The sequence below is a fragment of the Xyrauchen texanus genome, chromosome 30 (assembly GCF_025860055.1).
Source record: "Xyrauchen texanus isolate HMW12.3.18 chromosome 30, RBS_HiC_50CHRs, whole genome shotgun sequence".
Lineage (NCBI taxonomy): Eukaryota > Metazoa > Chordata > Actinopteri > Cypriniformes > Catostomidae > Xyrauchen > Xyrauchen texanus.
This window is the reverse complement of record NC_068305.1, coordinates 35,523,706-35,543,639: the sequence shown is the minus strand read 5'-3', so window position 1 is coordinate 35,543,639 and position 19,934 is coordinate 35,523,706.

The following is a 19,934-nucleotide window of genomic DNA, read 5'->3' as shown; positions in this document are numbered from 1 at the left end:
TGAACTCGATTCTTGATGATGGCAAATGGATTCCACCCGACTCCTCCCTTGTGCATTCAATGGAATATTATACATCATTGCAAATAAGCTCAATCGACAGCATTTGTGGTATCTATTTAAATAGTTTTTTATAAAAAGGCAAAAAATCCCAGGTAGAATAATCATTTTATAAGTATAGCCACAGGATTTGAACATAACACATGTTTCTTAATGATTTAAGTGTGCTAAAATTGCTTGCTTACCTCATCTGTGTAAAGTTATACATAAAATTGCAACTTCATTGCCATGACAATGAAACCTTGTAATGCCAGTATAGGATATGACATTTCACAGATAAGGATAGTAAACAATTTTATCACACTAAAATCATGTTAACACATATAATATTTACATCTAGTGGCTATACTTTTGAAACTATGTGTATTTTAGAGTTTATGGATTGGCCGCATTCACTTCCATTGCAAGTGCCTCACTGTAAATTATTAACGAGGGATCAGAGTCAATCATTTTTTGTGGTCATCAATATTATGCCTAGAACATTCCAGTAAGATCTCGGTCCCTGTTCTATGCGTTAAGATGTCATATGCACGAAGTCAGTGGGCATGATGCCATCTATTTTGTGAAGTTCATCAGTCCCTCCTGCAGCAAAGCACCCCCACAACATGATGCTGTCTTGAAAAATTTCAGATTGAGGTTTCATTAACTGAAATGTTCCAGGCAGAATGTCACTGATTATATTCTACATGTTTGATCCATCCAGGGTCTTCCTGTGAAATAGACTCAATTGCCTTTCTTATTTATTTAGAGATAAAGGCCATCAGTACTGCAAAGTGATACGAGTCACATACATACCACTTGTGTGCATTTGTGCGGTTGGGTTGAGGGTCTTGTAAAAATCGTATCTGCTTTGCTCTTTCAGCCAGAGAATGTACAGTAGATCAAAAAGCCTTAGCAAGAAAGATCTGACCGACTAAAATGTCTGACTGATATCTGAATGATAAAATGCTGTAGAGCATATCTGCTAAAATTGTCTTTCAGACAGAAATGGAAAAACTGAACAAAAGGGCACTTGAACTGCCCAACATCCCATATTTTAAAGTTCCTGAGCAATAATTCTGAGGGGGAAAAGGCAAAGAAAATTCTGTAATCATTTACATACGTTGTTCTAAATGCACAAGACTATTTCTTCTGCGGAACAAAAATGGAGAAGCTTAGCAGAATCTCAGAGGTGCTCTTTTCCATACAATGAAAATGAATGGCGACAGAGCCTGTTGAGCTCCAAAAAAGACATGGATGGTTTTATGGTGATTTTGACATTTTTTAATACACTTTCATTGGATGGAAAAGAGCACATCTGATATTCTACCAAACATCTCCTTTTGTGTTTCACAGAAGAAAGCCATACCTGTTTGGAACGGCATAAGGGTGAGTTAATGATGGCATAATGTTTCTTTTCAGGTGAACTATTCCTTTAAAAACTGATGAGATTTAGAAAAGATTTCTCGTAAAGGGTTTCATATACTATTACAGCAGCTGTTCACATCTGTTTAGCTCAGATCATAAGAAAAAGTGAATGTTCTGATGGAATGGGAACATCTCAATTAAATGTGTTTGGCTTTTTGAATAAATCTAGGATTTCCCTGCTGAAAAGTCTAGCTTAGACCAGTATGAAATTCAATGCTGGTCCAAGCTAGTTTATGCCGGTTAGTGTTGGCTTGGTGCTGGTCTAACAGGTGGACTAGCATAGCCATGTTCTTCATCAGCAAAGAATGCTGGTCAACCAGCATGGCCTTTAATTAAGCTGTTTGACCAATGGAGGCTTGCTGGTTAAGGAATAGTTCAGCCAAAATTGAAAATTCTCTCATCATTTATATTTACTCACCCTCATGCCATCCCAGATGTGTATTAATTACATTCTTCCGCTGAACACAATTATCATTTTTAGAAAAATATCTCGGCTTTGTTGGTCCACACAATGCAAGTTCTGATCACCATTCACTTGCATTGTGAGGACCAACAGAGCTGAACAGGGTCAAAAACTTTGAAGCTCCAAAAAGCACATAAAGGCAGCACAAACTTCTCCATGTCTTCTGAAGAAATATGAGAGGTGTGGGTGAGAAACAGATCAGTATTTAAGTTCTTTTTACTATAAATCTTCACTTTCACTTTTACTTCCACAGTCTTGTTCTTTTGTATATTGGCAATTCACATTCCTCCTACTGGTACAGTCACCTACTGGTTGAGGCTGGTCAAAGATAGAGATTTATAATGTTAAAAAAAAAAACCTTAGAGGTTACCAAAATGCTTTACACTGTGTCCTATTCACCCATTCACCCACATACACATACACTCATACACCAATGGCGGCAGAGCTGCCATGCAAGGTGCTAGCCTGCCATTGGGAGCAACTTGGGGTTCAGTATTTTGCCCAAGGACACTTCGGCATGTGGGCCGGGAATCAAACCACCAACCCTGCAATTAGCAGCCAACCCGCTCTACCACCTGAGCCACAGCCGATTAAATATTGATCTGTTTCTTACCCACACCTATCATATTGTTTTTATTGTTTTATTTTTTTAAGGCTGGTCCAGCTAATGCAAATGTGTGTTCTTGAGTTAACTGACAAGTGATCAGGCATCTCAAGTCTTTTTTTTATACTATAAATCTCCACTTTCACTTTTACTTCCACGTTCTTCTTTTGTTTTTGGCGATTCACATTTTTGTGTATATATCGTCACCTACTGCGCAGGGAGAATTTATAGTAAAAAAGGATTTAAATATTGATCTGTTTCTCACCCACACCCATCATATCACTTTCTTTTTTCAACAGATTTGAACATAACTTTTAAGTTTCCTTAGCTCCATAACATGAGTGGTGAAACAGTCTAATAGCAGAATACTGAACTAAATCTCACTAAAGATGTCAGCAAGGGGATTTACCTCTGTGTGTTTGTGTGTGACTGTGCGTGTGCGTGTGTGCATATTTCTGAAAAGTAAAAGACAGATGGAGAGAGTGCCACCATTCACAGTGACTTGAAATGGCACTCGTCCTTCTCTAGAAGTCTATAAACACAAGACAACTGCTCTTAGACCATACTGAATGTGAAACAGAATGAAAAAAAATCGCTTAATTCAAAGCAACCTTACACGACTGTTCCTGGCTGCTGGCTTGACGATGCTCAATGGATTTTACTATCCAATGTGTTGACAAATCAAACAGCTTGTGTAGTGTGGATTTATTGGAGGGTGTTCATGTAAATGACCAACTGTGTTTGTTTTTGGTATAGATGTTTATACCAAAGACTGGCTCTGTATTGCATTACAGGCATTAGAAGTGTGAAGGCAGTTGTCCTGATGTCTACACTTGAAATAGAAAGGGGAATTGTCGTAAAGTTCAACGCTGAACGCTGAAACAGCCCTTTGAACCTGGTCTATGTAACCATGCATACTTTTCTCCAAAATGTAAACGCTGATTTTTAATTTCGCATGGACAACAATGCCAAGGTTGTTAAATCAAAAGGAAAACACAAACTGACATAATGTTCTTTGAATATACTTTAAATGACTTACATGTACCACAACATTCTGTAGTCTCCTCTAAGGTCGAATTTCAGAAAGTTCAAATACAAGTATGGGTGTAGGTTTAGGGTTAGGGGTTAGGCTTAGGAAAAATGCATTCCTAGTGGTTGATTTTGAAAGTCTTTAGAACATTATTTGGAGGTTTGTTCTGCTTTTTAACCCTTTTAAAGCCTCATCTGGACACTTCACCTGGAAAAAATGTATGCATAGTCACATTGTTCTAATGAGATCAGGTTGCCTATAAGTGTGTGTTTGTGAGTGCATCCTATTTAATCGATCGAGTGCACCGACAAAGAAAAACAATCTGAGAGAAATAAACCGAAAGAAGACCAAATGAGAGAAATAGCACAGACTCAAAAGTCCCAAACCTCAAACAGCGACGATAGATTTATACAGTGTATTTTTGTACATTTCTACCCGCAATTCTTCTCAGGAAGAACTTCTCTCAGGGACCGAACCAAATAAGTGTATTTGATGTTATTCTGTACGGCAGCATTTACCATTAACTGAATCTATTGACTGTTGGTTATGAACTCACTCATTCTTGGATGTTAGAACTACCTCTTTCAGTTACACATAGTAATACATTTCTGTTTTGTTTAGTTTTTTTTAACTTTTTTTTTTTATCCCAAAAAGATTAACTGAGCGTTTAGCCCTTGTAGTTTATATTTGAATTCGTTTTATTAGTTTCCACTAACTTTTTCCACTAGTAATGATTTGCCTTTTGTTTACAGCAGAAGTCTACCTCATTTTCTCTTTTCATCTCTTTTTGGTCCATTTGCTGGTCTTGGGTCAGTTGTTATCTTTAATACATATAATAAAAATAGGGCATTGTTAAACTGACCTAATATAACTCTTCAGCGCTATCTTGGTTTTCAAAATCTCTTTATTTTAGAGTAACTCTACCGTATAGGCAGATCAAAGTAGTTTTGAATGTGTAACAGTTCAACTTTCTCAACTTATCTAACACAAACTCACTCGCACTGCCTGTGGCAAATGATCTGCAGCAATGCCTGCTGTTGGTTAACTGCTCCGACTTCAGGATTAAAGTGTGACTCAATAATGCCACCCAAACCAGTGCTCCATTACAGCTCAATGCAAAGGTCGTTTTGATTTTTTTTACATGAGTGCCTTACTTTTTTTATTCGCTAGGCAGTTTATTGGGAGGCCAAACATGTCTTTTTATTTTGTGGCATTAATAGATATGTATTTATTTTATTTTTTCCATTAGTTTTATTTTTTTCATTTGTATAAACTCAGTACCAGAGAAAGACTTAAATTCATAGGCAGCAGTGTTAAATATATATGACAAATGTAAAATGGAATATGATGTTATAACTACTGATTTAATGCTCTTTGATTGAGAGTCATTTGAGTTCTAAATGGCTTTTTTTTATCAGGAATATAACTGAACAGTTCTGCCAGACTTTAAGAGTATTCATTTTTCTGAAGTCAATTACGAGTAATTATGTATATTATTTGGGTTTATTTTGCCACACTTATAGCACTGAATGTGTACAATTGACCAAAGTCCTGAACTGAACTAATCAAAAAGGTGTTGGAATGCTTTGATTGTTATTATAATGCTTAATTATCAACGATCAATGGAACAATCAAATCATGTTGTAATAATAGAATGTTGGCTTAAAGTTACAATAATTCTCATGAAGATTCTGTTTATTTTTTTACGCATACCTCTGTTGCCATGGTGGCTGCTGAACTTCGAATAACATTGTCTCAGAGATTTTATATCTGTGGGTACAAGAGTTGTTTTGTTTTATGCCTGTGTATTTAAACGTTGACATGCTGTTAATCAAAGTATGGCTTCTAATGAGGTGACTTTGCAAGTAAATAATGTCTTTATTGAGAAAAATATTAATGCACATGTTTGAATATGAGGGGAGAGAGTGCAGTGTGACTTTGGTATATTAATCTTACATTTTAACATTGTTATATTTCTGTTACTGTACATATCTCAGTTCTGCTGTTGGGATGTATTCAGAGTGGGCATTCATTTCTGCCTAACTTCATCAAAGCACTGATCGTCTCCTATGATAATGTTGAAGAGCAAATCACTCATTGTAACCACATTTATATGCATTTTGCCTTTTTGTCTGTGAATTTAGGACTTTTGAGTATGTTTAACTGTTTTACTTGATTAATATTAAAAACATATTATATCCATATTAAACCTGTTGTGTGAGTTTTCAATCTGAGGTCATCAGAATTTCTCATCTTAGGCAAAACTGATCTAACTTTCTTTTTATTTTTTGACAAATATACATTTTTCACATATGCTATGTTAAATATAAATATAATGCTCATATGCTATGTTAAATATAAATATAATGCTTGTCCAGTTTAATAATTGAATTATATTTACATTTATGCATTTGACAGACACTTTTATCCAAAGCAACTTACAGTGCACTTATTACAGGGACAATCCCCCCGGAGCAACCTGGAGTTAAGTGTCTTGTTCAAGGACACAATGGTGGTGGCTTTGGGGATCGAACCAGCAACCTTCTGATTACCAGTTTATGTGCTTTAGTCCACTACGCCACCACCACTCTGACCTTCAAGATTTTTAATGAACACACAAACATACTTTTCATGGGCTCAAAACATCCATCTGCACACTCCTCTTATAATTAGTACAAACTAATCAAAATAGATATTCAAATGATCCAATTTGCTTCCATTGTCATGCGATAACCAACCATTCAACCAACACATGAAAAACCAGTCATTATCAGAGAAAGCCAGATAGCTTTCAGTCTCATTTAATGCGTCGTCAAGCCTGCTTGAGTTCAACCAGAGACAGACCACTCCTATTAAAATTAATGGGTGCAAAGTGAGCACCCAATATGGCAGATGTAGAAAAATGGCGGCTGTCCCGCCTTATAGCTAAAAGATCCAATCACCTTTAAAATGCAGACATCACCTGTCAGTCAACTTGAGCATTAGCTGGACCAGTCTTAAAAATAGCATGCAAAATGATAGGTGTGGGTGAGAAACAGATCAATATTTAAGTCGTTTTTTACTATAAAACTCCACCTTTGACCAGCACAGGCCATGCGATATGCACGAAGAATGCGAATGGCCAAAAAAGAAAAGACAAAAGTCAAAGTGGAGATTAAATATTGATCTGTTTCTCACCCACAGCTATCATATCACTTCCATAGATATAGATTTAACCACTGGAGTCCAGTATGGATTACTTTCATGCTGCTTTTATGTCCTTTTTGGAGCTTCAAAGTTCTGATCACCATTCACTTGCATTGTGAGGACCAACAGAGCTGAAATATTCTTTTAAAAATCTTCATTTGTGTTCAGCAGAAGAAAGAAAGTCACACACATCTGGGATTTAAGCTTCCTCGTGCCATCCCAGATGTGTATGTCTTTCTTGTGATGAGAATTTACATTTTCAGAGGAACTTTTCCTTCCATTTTGTGGTAATTAACATTGTGACACAAATGCTGTCGAGTAAACTTAACTTGTATTGAACCCAGAATTTTCCTTTAAAACCCAAATATGGGGTTTATTGGATTATGATCAAATAGATAATTTATAAAATGTAGAGGTGTGTTTTTAATACATCCGATTGTACTTATTTGAATCTGTCACCAGAGGTCACCATACAATCACTACAGCTGCCAAAACAAGAATGAACAACTCTATGTTGGGTTTTACTCCTCTTGAGAGAAAGAAAGAATGGGAAAAATTAGGATAATCTCATTTACAGTGAAACACACAGCAAACGTGGATTTGTACTAACAAGCAACACATTACACTCATTAGATTATAAAAAAGTTGAATTAATTTAAATCACGTTAATTCATCAATACAGAAACACACACACAAACCCATCTGCTCATTTCTACAATGATCTCGACTGAAAGGAACATTTAAATAAATAGTTCACACAAAAATAAAAATGCTCACCCTCATGCCATCCCAGATGTGTATGCATTTCTTTCTTCTGCTGAACACAAATTAAGATTTTTAAAATAATATTTCAGCTCGATAGGTCCATAGAATACAAGTGAATGGTGACCAGAACTTTGCAGGTCCAAAAAAGGTGTGAAAGTAATCTATACTGGACACCGGTGGTTTAATCTATAGATTAAACCACTGGAGTCCAGATTTAAACCACTGAAGTCCAGTATGGATTACTTTCATGCTGCTTTTATGTCCTTTTTGGACCTTCAAAGTTCTGGTCACCATTCACTTGCATTGTGTGGAGCCATATGATAATGGTGAGTGAGGAACAAATCAATACTTAAGTCCTTTTTTTTTTACTGAATATCAACACTTTCACTTTTACTTTTATATTCAGCCTTATTAGGGGCTGGTCATGGGTGGAGATTGATAGTTAAAAAAAGGGCTTGAATATTGATCTGTTTCTCACCCACACTGTGATGAGGAGGAGGGCATGGCTGGCCCGTAAGGATGCACACCTGATGCTAAATTATCCTAATCAGCCAGGAGGGGGATAAGAACGAGCCTGAGATGCCAGTAAGAGAAAGAGAGAGAGAGAGAGAGAGAGAGAGAGAGAGAGAGAGAGAGAGAGAGAGAGAGAGAGAGAGAGAGAGAGCTGTGTGTGTGTGTGTGCCCGCGCGTGCGCGTCTTCGTTTGATTTGCCTTTTATGTTATGTTTGAGTTCAGTTTGTTATTTAAGTTTTCGTTGATTATTCACCTCCTCCTTGTCCATTTTAAGAACCTTGTTACACACACACACACACACACACACACACACACACACACACACACACACACACACACACACACACACACACACACACACACACACACACACATCATATCGCTTCAGAAGTCATTGGAGAGTACGGATTACTATCATGCTGCCTTTTTGTCCTTTTTTAGACCTTATAGACAGCGCAATAGTGTTTGTACCAATGTCGTTGTAGAAATATGCTTCTTGTAATTAGACACGATTAATTTGTTCTGTGAAATAGAGGGGTTGCAGTGTCAGTAGTACATGGCTGGTCATGTGATCTCAACATGGCTGCCCACACGAGGCGACCCTGCACAATGAAGAATAAAAAATAGCTTTTATTCGGCTACTTATATGACTGACGTATTTATCTCATGCAAGTGTAAAAAAAAATGTTTTAAATTGTTCATAAGTATTGTTCATTTCTTTAGAGGTAAAAAGTATTGAGTGAACCTTTAACTGCACACACAGAGACCAAATTAATGAGAACTGATAGGAGACCCCCAAGTAGGCAAACAACTGCAGCAAAAGAAACAGAATCATCCAGAGGAAGAGAGGAAGAGAGAGAGAGATGGATGGCTAACTGAAGTGGCCAGCAGCAAACTAACAAAAATGATTAATACGGGCAGAAATAATTGCATTTCATTAAGATTGATGAGACACCATTTAACCTCATCTCTCTCGCTTGCTGTCTCTCTCGCTCCCTCCAGCCTTCATCCTCCACCACTCTGAGCTCCTCACTATAGCAACGACAGACAGTGATGGAGTGTCTGTTATTCTAACAGCCAATCAAAAGCACTGTTACAGACACACAGACTAATACACTACTGATGTTATTTCTCTTGGCCAATGAGATGTCAGAATTCAGTCACTGCCGAATGACAGAGTGTGAGATGATTACAATAATTTATTTGTATTAACAGATATATTACATTCAGTAACATGTTATTACTGTTCATAATGTTTGATTACACAGAAGTAAATCAGGGATAGGCTTATAAAAACTAATGGAGAGATAATCCGGTACTATTCTTGAGGGGAAACCTGAAAGTTAAGCCTTATTTATGGCATGTGTGTGTCTGAACAGTTATATTAAATGTGGCTGTTTGGACAGACAGACAGACAGACAGATAGATAGATAGATAGATAGATAGATAGATAGATAGATAGATAGATAGATAGATAGATAGATAGATAGATAGACAGATAGACAGATAGATAGATAGACAGACAGACAGACAGACAGACAGACAGACAGACAGATAGACAGACAGACAGACAGACAGACAGATAGATAGATAGATAGACAGACAGGCTGGTAGACAGACAGACAGATAGACAGATAGATAGACAGACAGACAGACAGACAGCTAGATGATTGACAGATAGATAGATAGATAGATAGATAGATAGATAGATAGATAGATAGATAGATAGATAGATAGATAGATAGATAGATAGACAGACAGACATTCAGGCAGGCAGGCAAACAGACAGACAGACAGACAGACACATAGATAGATGTCTGTTTTACTCATTAAAACCTCCATTTAATATACACCTTGCCAGATTACGACACTTGTGGCGCCCCCTATTGGACATTTCACTGGGAAACTACCAGTCATATGTGTAATACAGAACATAATTTCATTTTGTAAAATGCAGTATGCAGAGCTATAGAGAGTATTCAAATTGGTGGAGAAAAAATCAGTCCAGTGTGGATGAGGTGGAAATGTAGCAAAATCAATCCGTTTTCCAGAGGCTTCATCTCTGTGAGTATACTGTACATCATTTAAATTATTATTCTTCTTATTATTTTTAATACTATTCATTTCTTTTGTTTAAAAGATTACCAGCTATAGAAAAAAATGACTTCAACTCACCTTTAAAATGTGTGACTGTGTGTTTACAAAGGACCAGAGACACAGAAATCAAACCGATCTGAGTGAATTCGTTCACCTTCACTACTCCTGTGCAAATCAAACTTACACACACACACTTTATTGCAGATTACAGAGGAAGAGCAGTGTGGAAACGCAACATGGCCAAGGTTATTAAAAAAAGGATGTAGCAAAGCAAGATGGCGAGTGCATGGCCCGGGGCATTATGGGAGATAAATGGTTGACCCGGGCGGTGTCAGGCCTGGATTGATGCTACTATCAGCAGTGTGTTCTCCCAACGATTTCACTCACGCTGATAGAGTGTGTTATCTAGTTACTAGCATGAGGGCTTCAGCCCGCAGGCGAACGCAAGGTCAATCTCCGAGGACAATCTTTGTTGGACTAAATGAGAAAAAGAGCAGAGCCCAAAAAAAGAGAAAAGAGGAGAAGGAGAGAGAGAGAATCAAAAGGCGGCTGTGCGGTCTACGTGATAAGATAAGCCAAATTACTCTCTTTAGCAGGATGAGCCGCGGGCGGCGACTGCAGGGAAAGTTAAGCAGACCAGATCTCACCTGAAAAACACTCTTTACCTGGAAACACACACAGAGACAGATTTACTCACACTGCTACTGAATACATGTGCATCTTTCAATGAACACCAGTTCGTCTGTCTCTCTGACCCCCATCTGCATATTTTGCCATTTTTCCCTTTTAGACAAGAGTAACTTTATTAAGGTTTAATCCTGTTGATTTACAGTTAATTAGTTAGACTCATTTATTATTATAATTTTTTTAATGATACTGTCAGAAAAGCAAAATTTCATTAGAAATATAGACATATGTGAATGTCTTTATATTTGGTAAATCCCCCTTTTGCTTTCATGACAGCATCCTCAAGTTGGCATGGACTCCACAATTTTGCACAAAACCTGACTATCCGTATAATCCCTTATGTTTTGTAAAACTTTCAAATGGCATCTTCTGTGCTGTAAAAGAAACAAGGAAATCTGACCATTTTTACAAATGAGTTAATTTGGTCAATAATTTTGATTCATGATCTATAAATAGTGCAGAATATTGTGCAAAGAATAAACTTTGTTTCATGTTTTAAAATCACAAAATATTTCTGTTTATTAATTGGATTTTCAATGGGGTCTCAGACTTTTGGGCCCAACTCTACAGTGTATTAATATTGGCATGCATCAGCTTGAACTGCCCATTTCCACCACTAGATGTCAGTGCCGACTATTGGGCAAAGAGTAGCGTTCAATCCCACAATTCTTCACTCAAGTCTGAATATGGCTGTATCCCATTCACAGACTATCTATCCTTAAAAATGTGTGAGACTAGTAGTAGTTAATCCCAAAGTACTATATAAAAGGTGTCCAGATTATATATCATATCACTGGATTTTCGAAGCATGTTTATGTGCATGCTGTGTGGGCTAATATAGCCTCAAACACCATGTGCTGCAGAAGTGTAGGAGTTGGTAAGTTTCTCTTTCAAAACTTTTGAATGCAAGTCCAAAGTTACCACAACAGTTTTAAAGGTGTGAAACTAAATGTTAAGCTGGCTAATAATTCATTATAAAGCAATGAATTTAAATAGATGCTAACGCTAGGATGCAAACGCAAACAGCATGCAGTGAAGAAGTATGTGTTGTGGGTGGTTGATATGGCGTTGCTATGCGGTTTCCAAGGCAATTGGAGTGTATTTTGGCATGTTGTATGTGGTTGCTCACTGGCCTTAATCAAAAGAGCCCATCTGCAAAAATAGCTATCCGATCATGAAAAGCAAAAGTGTAAATGACCTCCAAAATGCTCTTGAGACGAATAGCAGTCCATCACATGCAAGATGAGGCTTAGCCTAGAGTAAATGTGTCTGATTGTTCAAGCCACATACTTTATAAAAACTTCCTAAACAAAACTACATCAATATACAAAAGTACTGCTGCTAATAGCTACATACCAATCAAAGTGAGCTTGAAGTGACTAAATATAAACAGGCCATATGACATTCTGATCTGGCGCGGGTTCCTTCTTTCCCAATTCTGTCGCAGTGTCTTGCTACATACACAAAAGCATGTTGTTTCCCATCGCCAGTGACATACATACTTTTTATCTGAATTGTGATGCAGCCTATTTCATACAAACAACTAAACTATTTTGCCTTTAGCATCTCTCTGTGTCTTTCTGTCTGTCTCTTCCTGTTCAATATTGGTTTAGTTAACTTGGCTTCCTGTGATCCCATGATCCATAGTGAACATCTGAAAAAAATTAACTCGTTCCCCGTGCATTTGTACCATTTTAAAAAGCTCAACTAGGCTTCGCTGAGAACAAGTAACACAATTTCCTGTACTTTTGCCTTTAGACATTTATTGCTTTTTTTTTTTATATACTAGCATAAAAACTTTCAAACTTCCAGAAATCAAGAAAAAACGACTATAGAGTTAGACAAGCATGTTTATTAAAGTGTCATACAGACACATATCTTGAACACACACACACACACCTGCATGCACGTAAACAATGAAACTATATTAATGGATTTGGGTTTGACATTCTCTTAAGATTCCATAAAATATGGATATGTTCCTCTTCCTGTCTGCTAGTGTAGGCTAAATATTATTAGAGTTCCAGAGAGTGGGATTTTAATTTCAATTGCGGCAAGAGGGGATTATTCACTGACTGCTGATAGATTATTAATGTCGGAGTCATGTTGTTATGAGTTATTAATTTATGTTGTCAGTTATTATTATAATAATTGATGTCAGAGCGAGGACTCTGAGCTGTAGGTAGTTTTTTGGAGTGTGTTTGTTTACTTGGCTATACATTGGGGTCAAAATTGGAAAAGTTGTAATAATTAGGTCGAGATGGCGAAATCGTAAGAAACCGTGAAACTTGGCTTGAACAAAAACAGCTTTTCAGCTTTTACTTCCATAGGGGAAAGTAGACGAACCAACACACAATGTTATTTCCAACACACTCTCATGGTGAAATCATCAGGATTCGTACAACTTTTCTAAATTTGGCTAATTCGTAAGATATCATGCGACTGCACCCGTTTGAATTCCTACGACTTTCACTACAGCCAATGACGTCGCTGGACATTGTTTCCATCTTCCAATTATTTGCTTCTGTCACACACAACAGCTTCCTATCGTGTTTACACTACTGATTGGTTAAGATTAGATAAGGTGTTTGGGTAAGGGCGCCTTGTGTGTGGAACTCGTGCTTAGTTCTGCATTAGACATCCGTGAATTTGCATGTGTTGAAGTCGTACGCGTTTATGCGAACAACATCGTGCGAGACCATACGAAATGGCCAACTCATAAATTATGTACGAATTTTCATGAGATCTGATTGGTTGTTTCAATGTTTAACCCCTACCCTTGTGCATCCTTGTGGACATTTTTGGCTTTTTCAGTTTTGGTTTTTTGATAACTTTGTCTGTGTTAATGCTAACTGCATAAAATTTTCCACAGGTGTGAATTTTTATTGGAATTTTAATATTTCACCCTATTTCCTTTTAAAAAAATATTTTTTGCACTAGTTACACAAAATACTCCCTCTTAGCGTCGTTTTGGACAAAAATGGCCCCATTGAAACCCATTAAAACTGCGATTTTTAATCCCAGTGCCATTTAACTATAAAATTATGCAATCTTGTTTAACATGCTTTCATTATGTTGGCAAGGCTTCAAAATGTACATTTTAAATATTTTTTACCAGATCGTGCCATTTTTTCAGGTTTGGCATATCATCGCTTTTGTTGTTGTTTTCTGCTGTTTTTGGCTTATGCATATTATAGAGCCAATTAGATACATTATGAATATATAATTGTGTGAGTGTGTTGGTATGGATTTCAGAGTGTGGTTTGTATGTGTCTGAGGCTCTAATAATAAAAATAAAAAAAATTCTGTTTAGCATTTATTAAATTGAAAATAATTATAATTATTATATTTTTTATAAAAAACAACAGTGGCATTATGTAAACAAACCGGCGTTTAAAATGTTAAAATTCTGAAAATAAATGAATGTTTGGTAATTATGATTAGAACTGATGCTGGTTAAAATATAAGTCAGTGAAAGTAGAAAAAATATTATTCTATAATATTTTTATGACACTTTTTGACATGGCCATTTTTGTCCATTATGGACCTGAGTGGTAGCTTTTTTTAAATCTGATACTGCATAAAAAATATGAAAGCATCAAAATGAATGGTGTTGTTAATCATTGACATATCCGAGGCTCTAATAATCAAAGAAAAAAATTCTGCTTAGCATCTATTAAATTGAAAATAATTACTATTTTTCATTTTTTCCTAAAAAAACAACAGTGGCATTATGTAAACAAACCAGCGTTTAAAGGGTTAAAATTCTAAAAATGAATGAATGTTTGGTCATTATGATTAGAGCTGATGCTGGTTAAAAAAATTATGTCAGTGAAAGTGGAAAAAAATATAAATCTATAATATTTTTATGACAGTTTTTGGACATGGTCATTTTTGTCCATAATGAACCTATGTGTAACTTTTTTTTAATTGATGCAAAAGGGTTAACCAAAAAAATTCTAACCCCTGACCCAAACCTTAAACCTAAACATGATTTTAAAGGAATATTCCAGGGTCTATACAATCGCCAGCATTTATGGCATAATGTTGATTACCATAAATAATACATTCTTAATAGAAATTTCTTAAAAAAAAGAAAATATGGGTTACAATGCGACACTTACAATGGCAGTGAATGAGGCCAATTTTTGGAGGGTTTAAAGGTAGAAATGTGAAGCTCAAAAATGTATAAAAGTAACTTTTTATTAATTCTGTTAAAACTCGTGCATTATTTGAGCTGTAAAGTTGTTTATGTCATTGTTTTTGCAGGATAACAGGGTTAATGGTGTTACGTCGCCATGGCAATGAAGTTGTACAATTGTATTTAACTTTACACCAAAAAGGTTAGTATGCCATTTATCACACTAAAATTATGTTAACACGTATATTGTTTATGTCTAGCAGCTGATAAAATGTATCAGAATTATGCCACAAATGATTTAAATTGAGCTTAACATAAATTGAGCCTGGAATATTCCTTTAAAGGGAAAATAATGACAATGTTCGGTTTGGAGTTGAGGGAAGTTATGTTTTTTTATACTTAAAGGGGTAGGGTTGGGGGTAGCTGCCACAAGCACAATGGCAGTCTAGCTATAAAAAAAAAATAGGGAGCAATTTTTTAGACTGACACACAATTGTTCTGATACTTATGTCTCACTGGACATAGAAAAGCTGACCTTCGACTCTTTTCACTTTGTGTTGGGTGGTGGCTTGTCGGGTTATGGTGCAGTTTAAACCGACAACATCTCCTTCCACTCAAAACCCACTTGCATATACACACTGTCCACTCGGTCAGAACATCTGCAAAGTCTTGCTTTCTAATAAGGTCTCATTCCAGCATCCATCCATCTCTGGTGTTAGAGGTCAGATGGTGTTAACTCTACGTGTGTTTGTGTGTGTGTGTCCCGCAGTCTGGACATTGATAAATTCCCCGTGCCAAATGATCGATAAACGTCTGTTATGGGCCTTTGATAGCCTGCAGCAAGCCTCATAATTATACTGTCACACAGCAGTGACACGCACACACACTAACGCATTGACGTCTGATTGGCAGGTGGACAGCTGTAACCGAGGGCAACGAGCCCAGAACTACCTCCTATGCCCACCCATACTAGACCCACATGGTTATGGCGTCACATAACCACCAAACCGACACAGATGCAAAATAAACACACAGAAACTCCACGAATCAGCGTAATTATTAACTCGACATTTTTCTTGAAGTTTTTACCATCTGCACAGAAACTCTTTGTATTAAACACATATACACAGAGGTTAAATGTGACGTTTGTGCTGTGATGCTCCGTGGCGATAACAGCGGAAAGTCTGAACGTTTAGATGAATAAATATAATTTAGAAACTCTGAGTCTGGGTGGCTGATTGCTGAAAGTCTTATCTTAGATCTCTCGGCACAAACTGATTAGCTGAGTGGCAGTATAAATAGTTTCCACTTGTGGTTGCCAAGGATTTTTACATTTCTACTTCAGTCAGTGAGTTAGTTTGAGTATATTTAAAAGGTGGTGGAGTTTTTTGGATGTTAAAATGCTTTCTTTTATCCAAGCTTAATGTTAGCGATAAGGAAGCCATTTGTAGTTTAATTCCCATGTAAAGTGTTAACACTGGTGAGTTTGTTTTGAGTTCAACCAGAGATTATTTATCAGAGATGGGCCACTTCTATTAAAATGAATGGGAGAGATTGGAATGCTCCAACAAGGAGCTCTGAGCGCCCAGTTCTGACACTCATGTGCCCATTGTTGGTGCTTTCGGCAGAGGACAGGGGTTAGCATGGGCACTCTGACTGGTCTGCGGCTACGCAGCCCCATACTGTGTGTACTGACACCTTTCTATCATAGCCAGCAATTAGTGCTAAAGTAGCTCTTCTGTGGGATCGGACAAACGGGCTAGCCTTCGCTCCCCACGTGGATCAATGAGCCTTGGGCGCCCATGACCCTGCCGCCGGTTCAACGGTTGTCCTTCCTTGGGCCACTTTTGGTAGGTACTAACCACTGCATACCAGGAACACGCCATTTTGGAGATGCTCTGACCCAGTCGTCTAGCCAACACAATTTAGCCCTTGTCAAGCATCGCTCAGATACTTACGCTTGTCCATTTTCCATGCTTAAAACACATGAAATTCAAGAACTGACTGTTCACATGCGGCCTAATCTATCCAACCCTTTGACAGGTGCCATTGTAAATGTAAATGTTATTCACTTCGCCTGTCAGTGGTTTTAATATTGTGGCTGATCAGTGTACATTGAGTGGGACAAGTCCCCCCCAATAATCAGATATGGCCAGATTGTCCCCCCCAATAATTGATATCCTTGTTGCTGTTCTGCTGCAGTCCATTATGTACCGCCGTCTAGTTGTCATTAAGTTGTTGCAGGGATAACAAAGGTTTAAAAAAGTTGAATGTTTAGCATGCTCAGTAGTCTAACACCACTCGTCAATGTCATTTGAGATCAAATCGATGGAGCCGGGAGTTGCGGGAGTTGACCACTGTTTTATGATTAAAATGTACCAACCAAAAGTAATTTCCAGGGGTGTAAACTATTCACCATTTGGCGAAATTCATAGTTTTTAACTGAATATATGTCTTCTACAGTACGTGATTTGGATGTCATTCATAATTGTGGACAACTTGAGGACAGTAAATCATTTTGTGTATTTTCTTTTTGCTGGCCAGCTGATGTCGGCATTTTACAGAGACATTAGTGATGAAAATAAATTCAAATTATGCTTGTCTTTGATAAGGCACAAAAAAGAATGAATAGATGACTGAAACAGGCACATTTCCAGCAGTGCAAAAACAGTGTTTGTCTTGTACTGTATGAACTAAAAAAAATATACTTTAAAACCAAACATTTTCACATTTTGGTCACATTTTGGTCACATTTTAAGCCTATATTCAGAAAATTATAATTTTATCGCCTTTACTATTTTAAAGGACCGAGGACCATTATATTTGTGACCTCTACACCCGTGACTCCCCACCCCCAAAATGGTTTGGTCCCCCCCTCAATGTTCAATACATGATTACGGCCTTGGTACACATTATTTCAAACAGTGACAACTCATACAGTATCATTATTCTATATACAATTTCATATTAGAATAATAATTGATAGAATGTAGTTTTTATATGTTTAAAAATGTAATTATAATAATAATGACAAAAAATTATTAAAAGATAAAATATACACTTTCTATTGCTTGTTCTGCACCTCATCAGCCTGAATGATCTTTTCTTATACAGAAAAGTTTAAGCATTTATATTGTGTATTAATTAACTTCTATATAATAGAAATTATAATGTGCATTTTGCTCAAACAGTTTTCAAAAAATAAACACAAGCTGTCATTTAAGTGTAAGTATATAAAATAGAAATTATATCAAATAATTGATATCGTCTGTCAAACTGAATCTTGAGATAACCATATCATCCCATCCCTATACAATATAATATATGTGTTTTCAAGACAAATTAATCGATGGGAATACATGGAATTTGTAAATTTTTAAAAAGCTTAAGTGTGATAAATTATGAAAAACTAATGGTAAATGATCTGCACTTATATAGCACTTTTTTTTTTAACCTTAGAGGTTACCAAAACGCTTTACACTGTGTCCCAATCACACACCACACACACACACACACACACACACACACACACACACACACATGTTGTGTTTCCATGTTTTATGGGGACTTTCCATAGACATAATGGTTTTTATACTGTACAAACTTTATATTCTATCCCCTAAACCTAACCCTACCCCTAAACCTAACCCTCACAGAAAACTTTCTGCATTTTTACATTTTCAAAAAACATAATTTAGTAAGGTTTATAAGCTGTTTTCCTCATGGGGACCGACAAAATGTCCCCACAAGGTCAAACATTTCAGGTTTTACTATCCTTATGGGGACATTTGGTCCCCACAAAGTGATAAATACACGCACACACACACACACACACACACACACACACACACACACACACACACACACACACACACACACACACATTCAAAACTCATACACCAATGGCGGAAAATTGTCAAATCAATATTTTTGTAATGTACTAAGTTAGAAGGTCCCCTGTAGAATTAACCACATTAGCTGTGAGAGAATTGATTTAATATTTTAGCAATATAGACATTATAACCCAAATATGCCAAATTAATCTTGTGAATCGGAACAGAACCCGGAAATGTATATCAATACCAAGCCCAATTTTCAGCCTTATTAAGCAGCATAAACCTATCAACATTTTTATGATCAAAAGTTAAAAAAAAATTAAATTTAGTGTACATATGTAACTTTATTCTTTGTGTTATATTACCTGACATAAAAAAAAACAGTCAGCACTGCTGCAATGGGGTTTCAAATACAGCTGCTGATGGGGTGACAGTAGATTTGGCCTCTTTCTCTTTTCTGACTGTACATCTCCCTCTATTTTTTTCCTCTTTTGTAAAATCATGGAAATGCAACATTGTATTCTTTCTTAAGCTGCTGGATGAAACACAAAAATAACATTTGCCGTGGTCTCTCATTCACTGCTATAGAAATGCACCCCCTTAGTTTACTTCGATGTTCCATATCTGGAAATTCGAAAACCACAAACACTACGTTTGAGTAATAGTATGCTAATAGTGACACATGGCTTAACAAACACCACTTATAATTAGTACAGTTGTGTGTTGATGAGTGTGTAATATTAGGTACACAAAACATACACACACATGGCCTTTCTTTCCTGCTACAATATACACTTTATGAAAGGTCACAGCTGCCTTCAAACACCTGCAGCTGACCTTCTGACCACTACCTACAGATGACATTTACCCCAAACTGACCTTTGACCTTCAGGACTTACACTGACAAGAGTGGAACTGATGTGTGTGTGTAGTGGGTTCAGCTGAGTGAAAAAAAACTTGATTGATGTAACTTTATAAATACAGGGTAAGTATATGCAAAACATATTGTTTTTAAAGCTTTAGTTGCATTGTCGGAATGGAAATATATTTGCATGAATTCGTTTTAATAATTTGTAACAGCTTGAAGGGATATTTCCCCTAAAAATGAATTATTTACTCATTATTTACTCATGAACGAATCACTCTTT